Source organism: Gorilla gorilla, chromosome 13, assembly GCF_029281585.2.
Source record: "Gorilla gorilla gorilla isolate KB3781 chromosome 13, NHGRI_mGorGor1-v2.1_pri, whole genome shotgun sequence".
Lineage (NCBI taxonomy): Eukaryota > Metazoa > Chordata > Mammalia > Primates > Hominidae > Gorilla > Gorilla gorilla.
Genome location: NC_073237.2, coordinates 23223958 through 23244938, shown reverse-complemented (window position 1 = coordinate 23244938; position 20981 = coordinate 23223958). Strand labels below are relative to the sequence as shown.

At 39.2% G+C, this 20981-nt stretch overlaps 1 pseudogene; it reads right to left on the bottom strand.

Annotated features, from left to right (window-relative positions):
* LOC101147149 (recombining binding protein suppressor of hairless-like) lies at positions 1 to 1525 on the bottom strand (annotated as a pseudogene).
* Positions 1526 to 20981: the final 19456 nt, after the last annotated feature.

Below are 20981 nucleotides of genomic sequence, written 5' to 3'. Positions count from 1 at the left end.
TTAGGATACCACTGTTGGTGTAGATGATGTGACACTGGTTGAATTTGTGCTGGCGTTTGTGTAACTTCCATCGCTGTATGTGTTTAATTCATTAGGGGGCATGTGGCTTGAACTGGCTTGAAGGATTGCGCCTGCTACACTGCAATGTGGCCGCGGCCCTGCTTCTGGTGTGTAGGTAAAGGCAAGGCTGGTGGAATACATGATTCCATCATTTCGGACCAAAGTTACTGAAACCTGGACTGGTTGCTGGGCCTATTTCCAACCTTCTCAGAATGCAGAAACGTCTGGGACAACACGGAGCATACTCTCTCCACACCTGTACATAGCTTCAGCTTCTACATCCCCAAACCACACTTGCAAATTTGGAGTGAAATTCTGTCCTGTAAGTTCAAGCATTGCTTCGTCCCCACCGCCATTCAACTTAAGGCTCTCTACGACAGGCGTAGGCATGATCAGGGCAAGGACAGGGCCCATTCTCTCGTAAAATGTATACTTCACCTTATGTGTGCTAATGATTGCCCAGGAAGCACCATCATTTATCATCTCTTTATTTGGTTCTGTTGGGCATGGAGTGGCCTGAAATTGAATTATTCTTTCTTGAGAAAGGCATAAGTACTTTCTTTCTGTATCCTCAAGGTCAAATGCACATTTATGGAGTTGTGACACAGGATCATCTGCATCCAATAATGTGGTCTGCTTATCAACTTTCCTAATTATCAATCTTGGGAGTGCCATGCCAGTAACTGAGCACACAAGTTTGACTGTTTGTCCATAATGAATGCAGCCATCTCAGACTGTGAATTCTTCTCCTTCTGATCCATCATCATCCAAGAATAATGTAAAATGTTCCCCATTGCTGTGAACTAGCATGAAAATTACCTCTTTCTATGTGCAAGTATCTGGTACTAACTGTCTGGGATAGTAGTCGATTAAACAGAGCCACCTTTGTTCCTGAGGCAATGCATAAGTCAGCATTTTTCAATGACTGCTTCTTTTTAGAAGGTTTGGACGACTTGCTGAGGAACACACCAAAGTCATCTCCGTTGCCATAGAACACCTTTACAGACAACATGAAGTGCTTTTGCTTGTCTAAATCAGATATGTACAATGTTTTGGCTGTGCAATAGTTCTTTCCTTCCAAGTTTAGCAGCTGCATTTCTTGGTCACTATTTCCTATCCCAATAAATGCACATGGTTGAGACCCTTGTTCAGAACAACCATCGCATTTCATTTGTTATTTTATTTTCTTCCATCCACTGCCCATAAGATATACACAAGGGGGAGGGCAAAAAAACCTTTTTTCATTTCCATATGACTTCTGTACAACTTTTGCATGAAGGGTAAGTACTATTTGATCCCCTTACCCTTTTAAATAATTTCACATAGCTTCCCTAGTAAGTCGTTTAAATGGAGACCACTTACCAAATTTCCTTTTAATCCATGCCATGGTACCTCAAGAACATGTTAAGGTAAGTAACAGCTTGGAACATTTCAATGCACCTCAAAACACCTCAGCCAGTGTATCTGTATCATTCTCCTTCGTTCTGAAATAATAATGTTTCCAAAGAACTATAATGCTTCCATTTGAATGATAGTCTTATCATTTCAATGACGTTCCACAGGCTGTACAGGAAGCATGGCAGCATCTGCTTCTGGGGAGTCTTCAGGAGGCTTTTACTCGTGGCAGACAGCAAAGCAGGAGCAAGTAACTCACATCCCCATAAACTCTTAAATGATTAGTAATCACAGACCATGATAGCATACTAATTTTTATGTACTGGAACAACTAAAATTAAGAAGTCTGATAAGAGAAAGAAAATCCAACGTTACATGCCTCTGAATATGATTCAATAGGAAGCACACTGCACCACCTTTGAAGTATTCTTGCCAAAAGAATATAAAACTAAAAGAACTTAAATCAACCTCTTGTTCTAACTATCAGTTTACATGTGTTAAATTATACCATAAGGCTGCACTAAGCCAAACACAAAATGTGGGAAATTCTACAGGTGAATGACCTAGTTTTTTCTGCAAATACATGGAGTCAGGTGGGAAGAAGATATTGTGATCAATTAAAACTGTTAAAGTTAAAGAAAGAGGAAAGAAACATGAAAAGTGGCTTAACAGTCAAAGATAGGTTTATTTTGGAGAATAAACCTGAGAGGGGCTTCTGGCCGATTTCGGTCAGGAACACTCTCTCTTCCAGAGTAAGAGTATTTATTGGTGAGAGAGCTTATCACAGGCTTGGAATGTTTCTGTATGGGGGAGAAGCTTATGGCGGCGTTGGAATGTCTATGGTCAGAGGGGAGGTTTTCTTGGGGCTGACATCTCTCCAGCTGGAGGGGAGGTTATCTGGGGGCTGGCATGTCTCTGGTCAGGGAGGGGTTTATCCTATGGTTGGAATGTTTCTGGATGGACATGTCATTTGTGGTTTATGGTCATGCTGACCTTAGCCATTAGGCTGATGCCCTTTGGATTTAGGTGGTTTTTAGGTGGATCAAGGGGAACTTTAGAATGGTGGTACTTGTCCATAATGGCGATGCTCCTGCTCTGTCAAAAACCTCTGTCAACCAAATGCAGTGTTCATGGACTTGTTTGTATTCTCACTGAAAAAGAGATCTGTGAGACAATCATGAAAAATCTGAACACCAAACATTAGATGATATTAAGGAATTACTGTTAATTTATTTAGTTGTGTTAATGGTACTACTATCATGTATTTTAAAAGTCCTTTCCCTTAAAGATACATAGCTATATATTTAAAAATGATATAATATGATGTCTGGGGTTTGTGCTAAAATTATGCTTGAGTGTGTTTTTGTGAGAGGGATATGTATGAAATTTTAAGACTATTCCATATATTTATAATTATTGAAGTAGAGTGTAAGGAATACATCAGGTTTTATTACTTTTGTCTCTACTTCCGTGTATGTTTGAAAATTTTCATAATAAAAATTGTAAATAAAAGTCTAATAAAAATCATAGTTTTAAAAATTAGGATGAAAAATCATAAATAACAAATAAGAGCTAATAAAAATATTGTATAGTGTCATAGTGTAAAAGTATTTTATGAAGACACATATTGGTAATTATATTTTAAAACTCCATAAATTGAAAAGTTCAACAACCATACTGTTACCTCCTGATGGGATCTTCCCACCTGCTGCACAAAAAAAATCAATTCACAGAGACCAGGGCATTGCAGTAAAGGAAGAATTTAATTGATGCAAAGCCAGCCACACCACACAGGAGGTGGAGTTATTAAATCAAACTCATCAAAAGCTTGTAGGTTAGGGTTCTTTCAAAGGTAATTTGGGGGAAGTGATGAGGGTGGCTAGGCAATGGATGCTTTCTGCTGATTGTTTGGGGGGTGCAATCTTAACGTGGGAAAAGATCCTGCTCTGTGCTGAGTGGCTTCTGCTTCTGCATGGGGCCACATGAGCAGTTGGTGGGTTCAGAAGGCACCGTAATTGGTGCCAAACACGCAAAATATCTGAAAGGCTATCTCAAAAGGCCAATCTTGGGTTCTACAGTAGTGATGTTATCTGCAGGAGTAATTGGAAAAGTTGCATATCTCGTGACCTCTGGAATAATGGCTGGCAGTCTTTTATGTCTACACCTTTGCCGAATTCAGGCTCTTCTCCTCCTAGCCTGGTGCTCTCTCATTAGCTTTATAAAGGTGTCTGAGTTTTGGAGAAGGAATATTATCATTTAAACTGTAAACTACATGTCTCCCAAAGCTAGCCCATCCTAAGCCTGGTAATAATTAAGGCAACATGAAGGTAAAATATAAGAGGGAAGTTGGCTATATTAGATCTTACCCACTGCCATAATTTTCTCACTGTTATAATTATTGCAAATGCAGTTTCAATATGAGTTGTTTTTCAATTCAACCTCTGGCTTTCTAATTAAAAATGATTAGTCAAACACATGTGCATCTTCTTCCTATTCTACCAACATCCTATTGAAATGACCATGTGATGGACAAAAGAGAAGATATGTGTCCATGCTGAGAACAGGATGCAAAACCTTCAGCAGACTAGAGGGCAGGAGATGGGAACACACTGGGATGTGTAGCCCGAACGATGCAAAGAACAGAGTTGAGGGTGAGATAGAAACCCCTCACAAAAGAAAGACACAAACCTAGAATCCCAGGCATGCATCACAAGCAACTGCAGTGCTATTAAAGGGCTGTTTATGGATCAGCTGGGCCAGTCAGCTTCCCTTCCTCCCATCCTGCAACTTCTAGCAGTAGCTGGCAGCAGTTATTTAAAAGAGACCAGCCAAGCCGGTTCCTGAGTGAGTCCAACCACAGTCAGCCCAGGGCCAGCCTCATGGCTCCCAATCTATGGTACTGAGGGTCATGTTCATTAATTACATTTCCAATGAAACAATAATTGCCTTTAGTAAACTACAGGAGCATAAGTAGAAACGATATTGTAGTAAATGTCTCATATCATTACTTCTGCCAGAAATACCTCTGTCCTTGCATTTTCAAAAGATATTTGCTGCATCCTTTTCTGAAATATATTTTTATAATCTCAATTCCTTCAAAACCTAACTTTATTTTATTTATTTATTTATTTATTTATTTATTTATTTATTTATTTGAGACAGAGTCTCGTTCTGTCACCCAGGCTGGAGTGCAATGGTGCGATCTCTGCTCACTGCAACCTCCGCCTCCCAGGTTCAAGTGATTCTCCTGCCTCAGCCTCCTGAGTAGCTGGGATTACAGGCACCTGCCACCACACCCAGCTAATTTTGGTATTTTTAGTAGAGACAGGGTTTCACTATGTTGGCCAGGCTGGTCTCGAACTCCTGACCTCAGGTGATCCACCAGCCTGGGCCTCCCACAGTGCTGGGATTACAGGCGTGAGCCACCTCGCCTGGCCCAAAAACCTAACTGTAATTATTTCCCTAGCCACTATGCTGATCATTTTATTTAGTGCTTTTTTTACACCATTACATATACATATAAGGAAAACTGGCATCTTTTACATATTTATTTATTTTTATCCTGTTTTCCTCTAAAAACTATTAAGGCAACTTCCAAAATATATTCTACATAATGAGATTAATAAACAAGCAAAGTAACTAAATCAGTAAGAAAATCTAGCTTGGATTGGTATGGGTTAAAAAATAAATACACAAAATATATCATGATATTTATTTGGTCTAATATAGGCTTCCCATGCACCCCCCCCCCACAGCCCCCAACCCCCTCCCCACCTCCGCCAACCCCCTCCCGAGAGGCCAGGGATGCCCGGGTCCAAAGCCATGGCTGGGCAGCTGCCCTTGCGCCTGGGACTGCAGGGCTCCCTCCCCACCAGCTCAGAAGCGGCCAGGGCTCCCGCCGGCTCCACAAAGCAAGCGGCCCTGAGGCGCCTCCCCTGCTGCAGCCCGCATCTTGGCAGCAGCCTCTCCAGATGAGCCGCTGCGGCCATCAACACAACCCAAACCGGTAATGTGGCTCAGCCAGTTCTGCGATCCCACCCAGGAACAGAAGGCAGCAAGAAAACCTCACTTTGATCCCCCTGTGAGTCCATCTCCAACCTGACCAATCAGCACTCCCCACTTCCTGAGCCCCTGCCATATTATCCTTAAAAACTCTGATCCCCAAACGCTCTGGGAGACTGATTCGAGCAATAATAAAACTCCAGTCTCCCGCCCAGCTGGCTGTGCAAGAATGACTCTTTCTCTATTGCAATTCCCCTGTCTTGATAAATCAGCTCTGTCTAGGCAGGGGGCAAGGGGAACTTGTTGGGCCGTTGTGTATATATATTATATATGCACTCACACACACAAATATATGTAATATTTGCAACTGGAAGTAGAACAGGACCTCCTAATACAGAGACTTGCTCCTGTAGCATCAGGAGTCAGCAGCTCCCTGCCAGGTGGAGCCTCCGTTGTGGTCATACTATTGAGGGGGCCCCCACCTGAACGCCAATCCCCACCCCTGATTCAGCCATTTCGCAGATATTTATTCAGATGTTCCAGGAACTATTCTAAGGGTATCAAGTGCTGTTCTTGTCACAGGCAAAGAAAGCCCCAAAGGGAAGGTGTCTCTTCCGGCGGTGCCTGCCCCACCTCCAAGCCTGACACCTTTCGAAATTTATCTTAGGACATTTCCGACAGGTGTTGCTCTTCTTCAGCTTTGTCCTGGCATAATTTTGTCTCCCAGGAGCCTTCATTTTCTTCCTTCATTGATCCTACATGTGCTGTAGCTAACAGGAATTCCTCAGAGCCCGTAGCCTTTGGATAGTGTGGTTTCACGGTTGTCAACACTGATATGTGTGTCTATACTTTGAGCTTCGTGTAGTTTTTCATTAGGATTTTGTGAAATGCACAGGATGATGTAGGCTAGAATGGTAGGTTTGATTAGCTATGTTCCTTGATGATTTCACAGTAAGTTATATTTAAATAACCAAACTATTCAGATTTATGCTTCTATGATAAGAGATTTCAGTATTTTTGAATCAAACCATTTTAAGGGTATTTTTTTTTAATGAAACACTTATTTACTTAAAATGATTACATAACTCTCCCCTTGCATGCCACATTTTAGGCAAAATTAACAGCATATTCCTAAAACCCAGCTTACTAAATTGCTTTTCTTGATAGCTTTTTTTTTTTTTAAGCCCAGGAAGAATTTCTGATCGGAAGCTTTAATTGTAGTGAGCTATGTACTAGCCAAGGAAGGCAATAAATTGCAACTATGCTGTTTAATTTTGTTGTTGTTTGTTTGGCTGGAGAACACTACAGTTTTGTTTCTATTCATAAACCAGTGCTTCCCAACCAGGGCTGTTTTTGCCTCCTGGGAAGAAAATGTCTGGAGACATCTTGGGTTGTAAAAACTGGGGGTTGCTACTGGCACTTAGTGAGTACAGGCTGTGGATGCTGCTAAGCATGCCATCATGCACAGAACAGCCTATACCCTCTCTTCTCCTCTGCAAGAAGAATTAAAAATTATCTGACTCAAAAGGTTAATACTGCTAAGATTAAGAAACCCTGCCATCGACCAGTGGAAGTAAAAATTGTAAGGATTTATTATTTCAAATCTATACAGCTTTACCTCATGAGTTTTACTTTTTCTAATTCTCTTTAGGGAAGTTTCTCTTCCCTCTCATTTTCCAAACCAAGTTGTGATTTTTGGCGTGAACTACTCCACCCCACAGCCCAGCTTCTGTGCTTTAAGGTGTTGTGGATATGGGCTCCATGCTTGTAGTGGCGAACTTCGAGGCCTGTCACATGTCCTGCTACCCCAGACCACTCCATCACATGACCTGTGCATACACCTTGCATCATTCCGAAATGCCCTTCACATATGCCCTCTTCCAGAATATCAAACATCTTCCTTGCATAAATACTTCCAAGGAAAAGCTGGCCACACTCTGACTACTTAAACCCCTTGAAGTTTTGTTCTATGAAAAACATAAATGGTGGTTCAGCTGGCAGCATCCTCAGTAACACCCTTGATATTTTCTATCCTCTAATTTTCTCCATCTGTTTGAGAGAACACACTTTGGATTATCTGGGGTCTATGCCAAAGGAGGCATTGTGGATAAGTGTGGCTCAGCCTTCCTCAACAAAAAATTACCTTTCAATTCAGGGCAGAAGCTTATGATATTAAAACTCATGTGGTTCCTCGAGAATCTCCTCAATACACTTTCCTCGTGAGCCAGGGGTGAGGGTAACTGGCAAAGCAATCAGGTCTTGGCGCCAACAAAATCCCATTTCATCCCTGAAATACAAGGCCCATCAGGACGTGACATCTGTCTGTATTACTTCCTACTATATAATCCCCAGTAACTAGAACAAAGTAGTTAAACAATATGCAACAGTCAGAGATATATTTATCATATGCTGCTAAAAATACCCTCCGTTTTCTAGCTCTCTAATCAGTTAATATGTGCACATTTAAACTACATCACAGCATTGGATTTGTTCTATCTGTCTGTATGGACACAATTGTGCTGCTGACAATTTAGTCAAGTGTTTCATCTCTATGTAGACAACCATCATGTAAGAATTAATGAGAATTTCCTAACATCATGGTGGCAACTGGTAGCTATTGCTCTGAAAATTTCTACCTCTGAAAAATTTTAGGCCAACATGTTTACAGTAATGTTTTAGTTTAAAGAGCTTGGAAATGGGGTTTCCTGGAATGTATTGGAATAAACCGTGTATTTTATTCCCAGTTTTGGGAGACATCTGCTTTCCTTACGTTCCCCAGGCTACCACCATCCAAAAGCAGAAAAGCCATTTAGGGAACTGAGAGTTTTAGTCAAGCTATTTAACTGTCATCAGAAATAAAGAAAACAAATCACCTCTACAGCCTTCTGGGTTAATTTTTATAAGGCGGTTTGTCTTCATTCAGTGGAAAAGAATAATCTTAACTTCAGGTAATTGGCAGGTCAATAAAAGCTCTAAAGCTAAATTTTCACCAAAATCTCAGTTGAGATAAGTAATATTTAAGGATTATTTGGAAGAATAGGCTCCACTGATTTCTGTAATAACCAGAGATTTAATACTGGATTAATCCAGACCATCATATAACTCCATACTCAAGCCATATTGTCTTGATTGCCCAAGAAATTGCTTTTAAGAAACTGTCATATATTTATTGTCCAAAACGTGTTTATTATAGGGTTATTGTTGAAGACAATGTCCCCTTTATCGCTTGGTGACTCCAATTAAAGGCCCCAATAAACATTGCTCTCAGACTTGATTTTGACAACAAAACCTCTCACATAAAATACTGAATGTATGAATGTTAGAATTCTTTTTTATTTCCGGGAAGCTGAGATACAAATACAGAAACAAAATTCAGTGACATAGATCTTTATCATATCTTGCATGGTCCTCTGAAATAGGAAGAAAACATTAAATTTTGACTTTTGACTTTAGGGTAAAAAAATCACTTTTATACAAATCAAAAACAAACAAGAAAAGAACCCCATACAAATTATAAAGATAAAGGCTGACAGAATTGACCATAATAAAATAAAATTTCTGTGCAACAAGACACTAGGAATAAAAGTTTGTAAGAAAAGCTAGTGGGAACAAAAAGATATTTACAACATTATTGAAGATATAAAGATTGATATCCAAAATAAAAACCTCTTATTAAAAAAGAAAGAAAAAGTAAATGAAAGTACAAACAGATTAAGAAGAGAAAACATGGCCGGGCGCGCTGGCTCACGCCTGTAATCCCAGCACTCTGGGAGGCCGAGGCAGATGGATCACAAGGTCAGGAGTTTGAGACCAGCCTGGCCAACATGGTGAAACCCCGTCTCTACTAAACATACAAAAATTAGCTGGGTGTGGTGGGGGGCACCTGTAGCCCCAGCTACTCGGGAGGCTGAGGCAGGAGAATCACTTGAACCCAGGAGGCAGAGGTTGCAGTGAGCCGAGATCATGCCACTGCACTCCAGCCTGGCAACAGAGTAAGACTCCATCTCAAAAAACAGAAAAAAGAGAGAGAAAAAACATTAATGACTAACAAATGTATCTGAAGATTCTCAGACTCGTTAGTAGTCAAAATAGTGTACATTATAGCAATGATGAGAGTGCAATTCTCTTTATCTGAACTGGTAAACATAAAAAAGTCCGATAAAATCAAGCATTACTGAAGTGACGATAAGGGAGTTATCTGGTGATGCTGGTGGGAAGATACAGTGGCTGTGCGAGGTGATTCTACAACATGACTTACAGGCGTGTACTCATGTGCACCCTCTGCCCCAACAACCTGACAGCTCTTCCCCTGCCATCTTCCATGGTCCACACAAGCATGCATGAGTGTGTTCTGGGCAGCTGCACCCTCACCTTTGTGCATCACAGCAGGGTCCACCTGCTCTGAGTCCTTATGACATGACACTATTCTCGGTGTGCTGGTATGTTCCTGACACTGTACAATGGCTCCAATCAGCCCTACTGCTGCCTGGAACAAAGAGAAACTTTGGTTATATAGTGTGTATTTGCATAAAGACCATTTTCAAATAGCAAGAAGAATATAAAAGAAATAAATCTGTGCCTGTATATAGACTCCCTAAAGCTGTCTCTGGCCTCCAGTTTAAAAACGTCTAGAATCTAGCCAGGCCCTTGCCTTTCCTTGAAGCACACTTATCTGCCTAGAATTAGGTGTAAATAATTTTGTTCTATTTCCCACCCCACGATTCTGAAGAGCTGGCTCAAATGTACCCAAACTCTGGTACACGTTTATCAATGCTGCCTCTTACAGGACAAAAAAAACTGAGTATTTTCTTTCAGACCCTCATACACTTTCCACATTGAAAATGTGGGATATTCTGTATTTCCACAAGCAGTTCTTTCTCTCTCCTTTGTCTCTCTCCTATTTTTCTTGAAACCCCTACTCTCTCACTCTGTGATTTGTCTAAATATAATAAAGATATAGGTACAAAAAATATTTTACTTTCCTCTTAATTCTACTATGAGAAGAAAGCATTAAGTTCAATGATAAAGGGCAGCTGGTAATTGACCTTAGGTGTAGAGAGAAAGACACTGGTAGGGAGGAGGCAAACAAGAAAGTCTGTTTTCCATGTAAAGGGTGGAACAGTTTCTCAGCAATTGCTGAGATCAAGGATAAGCCCTACGGGTTTGGGCAGGAAAGAGGACTCCTATTACTCTGAGGGAATGCAGAAATCCCTCCGTTTTGTTGTTGTTTGTTTTCTCTGAGCCCTTGTGATCTGGCCCCCAAGAATTCCTGTGGTGGCAGCAGCAGGCTGTGCCTAGGAGAAACAAAACCCTGAGGCCAGGGCATCTTCCTCTCCAGTTGGTGCAGTAGTGATCCCAACAGGGTGATGCAAACTTTTTAAAGTCTTTTCTCATTTTGCCACCTGTCACCTGGCTCCAAACATGGGTGCAGCCATGAAAAACTGTAGCAGAGTACCGTAATCAAAGACCCAGCATTCTGGCCAGAAAACAGAAAAGATGAGCTCCAGGAAACCAGAAAATATTGGAGACATTGTGGAGAGGAAGGAGTATGAGAAAGTGACACCATAAAGTTTTTAACGAACTGAGTGCATCCCCAAGCTGCATGTGTTTGGGTCTGCTCCTAATCAGTTAACCAAAGATTTTGAGAACGAAGCTGGCAGATTATCATCCGAGTTCCACACTGACCACCAGGACATATCTGAAGAAAACTGGAAAGACTTTGAAAACTCAATTGATTGTTGGAACCACAGCTCACAAAACAGAGATTGGAACTTGCAGCTTGAATATGACAAGGTCAATTGCTTCTAAAACAAAAATAGCATCCATCCGCCTAATATTTTATGAAGACCCAGAGCCTCAAAACTTAATGTACATGACGCAATCCAAAATTACAAAAAAACAGATAAACTGCACCCCACATGAGAAAAGACAGTCAGTACTAAGTAGCTACCAATACTGAGAAGAAAAATAAATTTGAATTACATCACAAGGATTTTAAAGCAGCTTTTATAAAAATGTTCCAACAAGTGGTCGGAAACACTTTTTTTTTTTCTTGAGACCATGTCTCACTCTGTCACCCAGGATACAGTGCAGTGGTGCAATCTAGGCTCACTGCAACCTCGGCCTCCCGGGTTCAAACGATTCTCCTGCCTCAGCCTCCCAAGTAGCTGGAACTACAGGCATGTGCCACCACATCCAGCTAATTTTTGTATTTTTAGTAGAGAAAGGGTTTCATCATGCTGGCCAAGATGGTCTCGATCTCTTGACCCCATGATCTGCCCTCCTCGGCCTCCAAGTGCCGGGATTACAGACGTGAGCCACCGTGCCCGGCCGCAAACACTTTTATACCAATGGAAAACTAGAAGTATCAGAAAATAAATAGAAGACGTAAAAAGGAACAAAATGAATATATTAGGACCAAAAAATCCAATAACTGACATAAATAATTCTAAGTAAGCTTTTTATTACAATAAAACTAAAGAGGTAAGAATCTGTTATCATGACTATAAATCAACAGAAATTATCTAATCTGAACAATAATCTGAATAATCTGAACAATTGATTAGAGCCTTAGAGACTTGAGGAACAATAACTAAAGTTCCAACATACATGTCATCTGAGTCTCAGAAGGAGAAAAGGAAAAGGAGTGCAGTGCTGAAAAAATTTTGAAAACCTAACAGGAAAAATTACCCAAATTTGGCAAAAGGCAAACATTAATTGAACTAAAAGAAGAAATAAACAAATGTACAATTATGATTAGATAATTCAACACTCCTCTCTCGCTAATAATTAGTGAACATTTGAAATTAATTGATGGTAAGTTTGATTAATTCTGAGATTTTTAGCAGTATTGTTTATCACATAGAATTAACAGATCATTTCTGTATAGCAGACAAAAATGCATTCTGAGCCACATGTAATAGTTCATCACACAAAATGTTGAGTTAATGCCAGTCAGAATGTCTCTCTTCTTCCAGTACAGGGATTACAAAATAATGGCAAGACCTAAGGTCATATATGCAGTGATGCACTAAGTACCTTAAATAATAGGACATGAGATTGCAAGCACAATGCAGTCACTATGAATGAGAAAATTATGTAAGAGCTCAAGTTCATGTGCTGAGGAGGCTTCTGAGAAGCCTTAAAGGATATCTGGCCAATTCAGCTGTTACTGGGTTAGACTATTGTCTTACTGCCTTAACTCTCATCCAAAAAAGACTGCTCTGCAGGCTTTTTTTACTGTGGGCAAGTGATTAACAACACCCCAGCTAGAAAATTCTTCCTGATGTCTGTCCTGAGTCTCTCCTGATCTAACAAGCAAGGGTATACAAGAACTTATCAACTCCATCATCAATTACAAAAAAAAAAATTAAGTTGTCATAATCATAGTATATGATTTAAGGATTTACTAAAATGCAATGGTAGTCAAGCTATCAGAGGATGGAGGAACCTCCGTTTCACCATCTGGTTGTTCCTCTTTGTTCCCTTTAGGTTAGTCTGAGCCAAAAGACCCAACACTAATCACAATGCTTTGTCCATTTCAGTAGGCATAATTCCTTACAACGACAAATAAAATAATCCCTAAGCATTTATTTCATAAAATAAATGTAGTAGATATTTTGGCCTCACAAAAATAAGAGATAGAATCTACCCAAAACAGTGTTTTGTGTATCATTTTCATAAATTTCAAATTAGAATGTAAAGTTTATCATATCTCTTCCATTTGTTAGGATAGTGTTAGTAACATTTATAAAATCATTTTCTTTCTCCTGTACTTATTTGACATAAAATGTGTCATTCTCTGAGAATATAAGATGAAATCATTCCACAGAAGAATTACTTATATTCAGAGTTATTTATGTGTAATAGTACTCCATAAATTCCCTTTGAGGGCCTTGTTCCATTCAGCAAGAAGAATGTCTTGATGGTAGGCAAAATTGTACCTAAGTTAAAAGTATGAAATTTGAATCAATCTCTGCCATTGAATTGTCACGTGAACCTGGAACAACATAACCTCTCCCTGCCTTAGTTTCTCTATTTATATAATGGTAAGTATAATAAAAGTATACTTCAAGGGCTTTTGCAAGCACTATATGAACCAATAGATCTAACACATTTAGAACGGTAACTTGATATTTTAGGCACCTTGTAAGTTATTGTTATTATCTGCAATTGTATCTACCCGAAAGCTAGAATCCCTCTTCTTGGCCCCCACATTCCTATGACATGTCTATAAATATCTTGTAAATATATTTATTCATTTTATGCATGCATTTACTGTATTCTGAACGCCTTTACATGTGCCAGGCATTGTCTAGGTGTTGGAGAAACTAAGACTGATTCAAAGGAGATATTTACTTAAAAGAAATAGCTGTAATGGGTATAATTTGCAGACAGGGAGAACCCTGTGAAAAAGAAAGTAATTAGAAAAATTCATTTTGAATATAAAGAGAAAAAATTTTCTGAGTTCATAAAAGAATTCTTGATATCATCAACAATAAAGAGCATATGCTAATATTTATATTTCCTAACTATTCTACATACCTATATTTATATAGATTTCAGCTAACAACTGGGCCTTGGTTCTACTATGACATGTTGCTGAAAGCATTGATTATATAAGTTCATGTTATATGCAGTGATTGCATGAGATAAAACTTTAAGACAAAAAAATCTGCTCCAAAAAGTGCCTTGGTCTTTGTAGCTTATTCAAGACATTTATTTTATATTCTGTAGACTGTGGAACATCTGTTTATTAATGCAGCTTTATGATATGTTGTAAATTGCCTTAACATAAAATATGAAATTGCACATTCGAGCCCAGATTTTCTTTTCATCCCCTTGTGTTCAGCTTGGCAAAAGGCTGATACTGCCAGAAAAAGAAAGAAAACTTTGTTCAAAATTGAAGTTAACACTTTCTTGGAGAAATAACTACTAACTAAAGACAAATACTTGATGAGACTATTTTAATGTATCTATTGTCCTTATTATGTAGGATATAATTTCTTACTTTAACATATGATGATTTTATTTCAAAGCCATTTTGACTGAATGACTTTTAAGGTTATTTTGCAAATCATAATAATTTAAATACTTAAGGAAGCTAGTCAAAAATTTGAAATTAATTGATGGTAAGTTTGATTAATTCTGAGACTTTTAGCTGTATTATTTATCACACGGAAGAGAAGATCATTTCCATATAGCAAACAAAAATGCGTTCTGAGCCATACGTAATAGTCCATCACACAAAATGTTGAGTTAATGCCAGTCAGAATGTCTCTCTTCTTCAAGTACAGGGATAACAAAATAATGGCGAGACCCAAGATCGTGTGCGCGGTGATGCACTGTAATACCTTGAATAATAACAGATGGGGCCGGACGCGGTGGCTCACGCCTGTAATCCCAACACTTTGAGAGGCCGAGACGGGCAGATCACGAAGTCAGGAGAACGAGACCATCCTGGCCAACGTCGTGAAACCCCGTCTCCACTAAAAATACAAAAATTAGCTGGGTGTGGTGGCAGGTGCTTGTAATCCCAGCTACTTGGCAGGCTGAGGCAGGAGAATCGCTTGAACCCGGGAGGCGGAGGTTGCAATGAGCCGAGATCATGCCACTGCAGTCCAGCCTGGCGACAGAGTGAGACTCCGTCTAAAATACTATTACTACTACTACTAATAATAATAACACATGAGATTGCAGGCACAATGCAGTCTGTGAATGAGAACATTATGTAAGAGCTCAAGTCCCTGTGCTGAGGAACTCTCTGAGAAGTCTTGAAGGATATCTGGTCAATTCAGCTGTTACTGGGTTAGACTATTAATTGTCTTATTGCCTTAACTCTCATCAAAAAAAAAAGGCTGCTCTGCAGGCTTTTTTACTGTGCGAAAGTGATTAACAACACCCCAGCTAGAAAATTCTTCCCAATATCTGTCCTGAATCTCTCCTGATCTAACGTGGTGTATTCCTAGTTCAGCTTCCCTCAATAGAAACAAAGAAGAATTGCTTAAAAGGGAAATTATTCTATGGGTTTTGTTTCCACAACAAAACAGGAGATAATGTGCCCTATTTTGTAAAACAAATCATTTCATCGATAACTCTCTTTGAAACCTCTACTCAGAGCTATGTTAAGTTGTTTAGTGACCTCAAGCACCAACACATGGACATTTCACCCGTTCCCTACCAGTAATAATAGCATTAAAATGTAATTTTGTCTTTAAAAGCAAATATATCCTGAAATTAAACCCACTTCTTTGTAGATCTTCTGACTATAAAATTCTGGCTAAGTTGATTCATTTATTCTCTGCCTCTTTCTTTCCCTCCCTCCCTTAGTTCCAGCTGTATTGCTGAGCCCTACGAAGGTGCTGTCCTGGGCTGCTGAGTTCTCCTGAGCTGCAGCAAGGACGGGCCAGACTCAGGGCAGGTACTGCCGAATGACAGTGAGCCCCGCTTTCTGGGGGCTCCCTGTTTAATTAGGTGAGGCTGACTTTAGTCACACTATCACACCAGGGAACTGAGGCTCTCAGGCTGATGGAAAATAGCAGGAGTCTACAGGATGGTTGTATAAAGAGGCAGGACTGAAGGGTGAGGGAAGGCTGCCCTGAGACTTAACTGTTGAGCCTTGCAAGACAGGACAAGGACAGGATCAGCATAAAGAGGTGGGTGGAGGGTGGGTAGAGAATTCTAAACCAAGGTCAACAGAGTAGTTTTTGTGAAGAGAGGAAGCAGGGAGTGAATGAACAACTGAAAGAGGGCCCACAAGACTGGGATGCCAAGCAAGGGAGAGGAACAAAGCCTGGCCCCCCACTGGAGGGCACAGTGAACCAGATTCCACTGGCCAAGAACCACTCGTGTAGGTGTCTCTGAGCTCAGAGATGTGTACTAATTCCTAACAGGCAAGAGTTTAGGCTGGCATTGGCCATCAGAGAGGATGAAAGAAAAAATTTGTCTTATTTATGGAGCTAGCATAAGAGGAAGCTAGAGCTTTACTAAATGTGAAAATTTAAGTTGATGTATATTCTACATCCTGAACACCCAGTGACAAACTGATGTTCCGGTATCTGTTTATACAGTGTGTGTGTTATCATTACACTGGCAAAATGGATGATATGTTTGCCTTATTTCAAATCACTAAGTTTTGTATTATGATGATATACTCATACTGCTTTCTTATCAACTCAGAAATCCATTATACAAAATCCATTTTTTATGGCCATCTAAATCCTTTATTCAATACCATCAGCCTGGGACATGTTAATATATTTCTGCTAGACATACCACCCAGCCTTGAAATGCATAGGACACTAAGCACATAGTGTTAGCAGCATGTTTTCCTTTAATAAAAAGACATTATTTTTGGAGGCAGTTTTACATTTACAAGAAAATTGAGCAGACAATACAGAGAGTTCCTTAAACCCTCCCTAGCTCATCATGCCTATTATTAAGATATCTTGCATTCGTCTGGTATATTTGTTACAATTAATGAGCCAATATTGATACATTATTATTATTAACTAAAATTAACAGTTTCATTAAGGTGCACTGTTTGTGTTGTACATTCTATGGGTTTGGAAAATGTGTAATGTCATATATCCACCATGACATTTTACAGAATGGTTTCACTGCCCTAAACATCCCCTGTGCTCCACCTATTGATCCCTCCTTCTCCCCGCAAATCCCTGGCAACAACTGTGCTTTTCATTGTCTTCATCGTTCTGCCTTTTAAAGAATGTCATATATTTCGGCTTACACAGTATGTAGTCTCTTCAGATCGGCTTCTTTCACTTAGCGATGGGCATTTAAGGTTTTTTTTTTTTCCATGTCTTCTCATAGTTAAATAGTGTGTACCTTTTTATCACTTAATAACATTCTATTGTATGAGTGTACCAGAGTTTGTTTATTCATTCACTTACTGAAGTTGCTTCCACCTTTGGGCAATTATGAATAAAACTCCTATAAACATCAATGTGCAGATTTTTGTGTTGACCTCAGTTTTCCATACCTTTGGTTAAATGCCAAGACACAATTACTGGATCTTATGGTGACAGCATACTTAGTTTTGTGAGAAACCACTTCCCTTCTAAAGTGGCTGTATGGGGCTGTATGGGAAATATTTGACTTAACATCCAAATCACACAATCTTTTTGTTACACTTTAAGCATTAAGAGATTCATTGTCATAGTTACCTTGGGAGTTAGTTGCTTCTGAGGAGTTGACAAGGGCTCTCGGTAATGTGGTGCATATTAACACAGGTTATATTAATGAATAAACAATGCATGAACTATGAAATGTAAGACCATGAAGAGTATATTATTAATAAATAAATAACGATTATGTACTACGTATTTATCTTTTGACAGAGAGGTACACAACAAAAACAAATGTTGATATTCTTGAAAATTTTGAAGTCAAGTCTCAACAATTAAATATAAATTTTGTCTTTCCATGTAAGTGATAGACTAATGAATCTACAGATTTGCAAGTTTATAAGCCGAAGTGAATGAGTGCCTCCTTCTGAAAATTATTATTGGGCTTATGAGTTTATAAGCGCATGCATTTCACCCTGGTTGGCCTAAGCTGGCAATTTCCTCCAAGTGGGCATATTAGGAATACCAAATGTCACGAACAGACTGCAAAGAGAGAGAAGAAGGGAACATTTAGCTTCTGACAGCTGAACACAAGAAAAGGGTCCAACCAAGTTTCCTGGGAAAGCTGGAGGTTACAACCGTCAGATGACCAATGACCAACTTCTCTTGTTTATTTTAATTCTTCTGTTTTAATAGACAATATTTCATTTTGACATTTTAAGGAACATTTCTGTGTCTCTGTTCTGGCCCCTGATGTTACCTTTGGAGACTAGGGGGAAGAGAGAGGGAGTAATTAATATATTTATAAGAACATATTTTTGAATAAGAAAAATATGCATGAGTTAATATTTATTAATATATTTTTATTAATCAAAATATATTAACAAGAAATTATTTATATTTAAGAATATATTCAATAACATATATGTAAAATATGTTATTAAGGAGTGCATTCTTAATTCACATGTTCTTTGTGCCACATGTGTCCACTGATCTCTGTGGAAGATTCACAAAAATGATATGTAAGGTATCCAAATTGCTGAAAACCACAGACAATGAGAAAAATCTTGAAGGCAGCTAGAGGAAAAATTAAGCATTTACATCAAGCATTTATCAATGAGAAGAATATATTCATTGGAAGAATTGTATTAGTCCGTTCTCACGCTGCTAATAAAGGCATACCCGAGACTGGGTAATTTGTAAAAGGGAGGTTTAATTGACTCACAGTTCAGCATGGCTGGGGAGGCCTCAGGAAACTTAAAATCATGGCAGAAGGGGAAGCAAACATGTCCTCCTTCACATGATGGCAGAAAGGAGAAGTGCTGAGCAAACAGGGGAAAAGCCCCTTATAAAAACATCAGTTCTCGTGAGAACTCACTCACCATTATGAGAACAGCAGCATGGAAGTAACCGCCCCCATGATTCAATTACCTCCCACTGGGTCCTTCCCACAACACATGGAGATTATGGGAACCACAAGTTAAGATGAGATCTGGGTGGGGACACAGCCAAATCATATCAAGAATATATTTTAAAAATAAATCATTTTATTCAAGAATAAACTCATATAAATATGTTTATCTTTTGCACCATCAGTTTTTCCTTTTTTCTTTTAGCTTCCATCTGCCAAAGCAAAAAGCCAGGTCAGAGATAGACCAGCCATCCCTTCACATTTGCTGAGACTAAGACACAAGAAAATAAGTCAACGTTAAATAGCAGAAACAAATTTAACAAAATAGTCATCAGCAAATTGGCCACTCAGCAAAGTGGCTTTGTCAGTGGACCTGGTCGAGAGAGCTAGGAGCTGCTGCCACAGAAACTGCCTTGGTCAGGTGAAACAACCCCACAGCAGTAAGTGCAGGTAGAAAATCAGGACTGAAGCAATTACACATGTTGTCATTGACCTTTCCACCTGCAGGGGATAATGCAGTGAAACCCTACCACCTTTCCACAGGCTAACTCTCAGAGGAATAAAAAAAAAGTCATGTGCAGGTTGATTTGGGCTAACGAATGATCTTTCATCATTCAACTTTTGATGTTCAAAAGTGTATGTTATTATATTTATGCACATGTGAAAAGAAAGAGAAAGGAGCTTGGACACATGAAAACCAAGGAAAGAAAAACCTAATTTGTTTTACTAATAAAGAATAACAGAAAAAAGGGTAATACCAATTTCACTTGCTTCTATGTCTCTTTTCTATGCCCTCAGGAAGTACAATTTACCACTTTGGGAAGCTTAGGAGGGAGCATCGCTTAAGACCAGGAGTTCAAGACCAGCCTGGGCATCATACAGATGTCTCTTCTAAAAGCACTACTAATGCAATAAAATGTATTCTCGTTGAAAATTACATCTGCAGAGAATAAAACAGGAAAAAAACTGCTGTCTTTTCACACTCAATTGTTTATCTTCTGATCTGATTCATCTTGCCATTGTATGTTGCATATAAGTTGTAATAAACTAAAATTTAACATATTGTGGTATATATACACCGTGGAATAGTAGAATACTATGCAACTATAAAAAAGAATGAGATCATGTCCTTTTCAGGAACATGATGAAGCTGGAGGCCATTATCCTTAGCAAACTAACACAGGAACTGAAAACAAAATACCACATCTTCTCACCTACAAGTGGGAGTTAAACGATGAGAACACATGGATACATAGAGGGGAACAACACACACTGGGGCCTACCTGAGAGTGGAGGGTGGGAGGAGGGAAAGGGGTACAAAAAATAACTATTGGTTACTAGGCTTAATACCTGAGTGATGAAATAATCTGTACAACAAACCCCTATGACACGCGTTTACCTATATAACAAACCTGCACATGAAACTTAAAATAAAAGTTGAATATATAAATATATATATAGTGGCATTTTGGACAGACATTTACATATAGAGATGCATGAATACATAGATCAATAGATGTATGTATTCACGGGTTATTATGAATGCAAATATGCATTTAAAAATAGGGTTTCCAGCACTTTGGGAGGCCGAGGCGGGCAGATCACGAGATCAGGAGATCGAGACCATCCTGGCTAACACAGTGAAACCCTGTATCTATAAAAATACACAAAAAAAATAGCCAGGCATGGTGGTGGGTGCTTGTAGTCCCAGCTACTCAGGAGGCTGAGGTAGGAGAACTGCTTGAACCTGGGAGGCAGAGGTTGCAGTGAGCTGAGATCGCGCCACTGCACTCCAGCCTGGGTGACAGAGTGAGACTCCATCTCAAAAAAAAAAAAAAAAAAAAAGGATTTCTGGGCATTTTTGGTTGTCGTTTTGTCTGTTTTGTTTTTATCTATTGACACTAGCAGGAAGGCTTACTTTTTTATAGTAGGTATATATTTCAAACCATAGTCTTAGGTCTTGTGACATAGTTAAAGGAAACATCATATAAGAGCTCAGAGATGTAAAATAGAGCCATTTATGATGGTTT